Raw genomic sequence first — 1,823 nt, 5'->3', positions numbered from 1 at the left:
ATATATCATTTTTATCTCAATTTTTAAAAGGGTATATATGAATCAGAGTATATTTAAAGTAATCTAGAGGCATTGTTGATAAAAAAGTATTCACATTAAAAAAAGGCACCAGATACTTCTGGTTTAAGCATCTTAATAGAGATAATTTGAGTGGCTTCTCCCATTGTAAACTCAAAGAAATGCTGAATAAAGTGTTGGGGGCGGGAACTCACAGCTGGGCCTGAAATAAAGAAAGGGAAATCTCCAGGAGCAAATAGCAAGGAGGGATCTTAATGGCAGACCCCTTAACTTTTGAGCCCTCCAGGGGGAGGTGATGGACCTAGAAGAGATATAGACTAGCTGACAATAGAATATTTATACAGCGCTTGAACTTCTAATTCTATACACTGCTCAACTATCACTCAAGAGTCAGTATGAAATGTAGACATTTTCCAACAAAGACTGAGTCAATTCACCATTCATATGAAAAGACTGAGTCAATTTACCATTCACCAAGACCCTTAAAGCTGGGCTGGTCTTGGGAAAGCTGGCAAGATTTAAAAAGAAAACAAATCCTACCCTTTGACAACCTTTGCTGAGAATTTTACTGATCTAAGCATTGATGTATAAATGGGTGCTAGAAAGACTAACCATGGCTTTCTTACAATATCCTCTAATATCTTTTAAAAATTTATGTATTTTTTGGTCTGAGCTTTATTGAGTTATAATTCACATACCATATAATTCACCCATTTAAAGTGTACGATTCAATTTTTTTTCAGTATATACACACACACAGTTGTGCAACCATAACCACAATCTAATTTTATTTTTTACCACAATCTAGTTTAAGAACATTCTCATCACCTCAAAAAAAAAAAAAACAAAAACAAAAAAAACCTCTGTACCCATTAAACAGTTACTCCTCATTTTCCCTGTCCCCCAGCTCCTGGAAACCACTAATCTGCTTTCTGTCTATAGCTTTACCTATTGCATGTGCCCTTTTGCTTCTGGCTTCTTTCACTTAGAATAATGTTTTCAGGATTCATCCATGTTGTCACATGTGTTAGTACTTATTTCTTTTTCTAGCTGAATAATATGCCATTGTATGGATACACAACATTTTGCTTATACGTTCTTCAGTTGGTGTACAGTTTCCACCTTTTGGCTATTATGAATACTGCTGCTATGAACAGTCTTGTACAAGTTTTGTGTGAATATACATTTTCATTTCTGTTGGGTACATACATAGGATTAAAATTACTGGAGCATATAATTCTATGTTTAAACATGTGAGGAAAGCCAAACTATTTTCCAAAGTGGCTGCACCATTTTACATCCCCGTTAGCAGTATATGAGGAATCCAAGTTCTCCACATCCTCACCAACATTTGTTATTGTCTGTTTTGATTATGGCCATTCTAGTAGGTATCTCATTGTGGTTTTGAATTGTATTTCCCTGATGGCTAAAGATATTGAGTTTCCCTCTAACATATTTTTATTACAAACTCAACTATCTTACAACATATTACTGTAAGTATTGTTAGAGACTTCACTTTTCAAGAGTATTCTGGGAGAAGCTACTGCTCCCCTTGCTCTCCAGTCCACCCTAACTATGCTACTGCCCTATACCTTTTCAGGATTTGGGGGCTGGGCTGGGATTAGAAAGGCAAATTCTCATGGTCCTTCCAAGATCCATAATAGCTTTCTTTCAACTGCTGCCTTCCATAACAAAGATTATTTCAGAACAAAGATGAATATGGGCTTGTATTTTGGGGTTTTCTGGAGGCCCAGAAGCCATGACTCAAAAGAAAATTCCTAGAGAAATATGGCCTCTTTCCTGTG

This window comes from Bos indicus x Bos taurus, chromosome X (assembly GCF_003369695.1).
Source record: "Bos indicus x Bos taurus breed Angus x Brahman F1 hybrid chromosome X, Bos_hybrid_MaternalHap_v2.0, whole genome shotgun sequence".
In the NCBI taxonomy this organism is placed as follows: Eukaryota; Metazoa; Chordata; class Mammalia; order Artiodactyla; family Bovidae; genus Bos; species Bos indicus x Bos taurus.
This window is presented reverse-complemented; position numbering follows the sequence as displayed.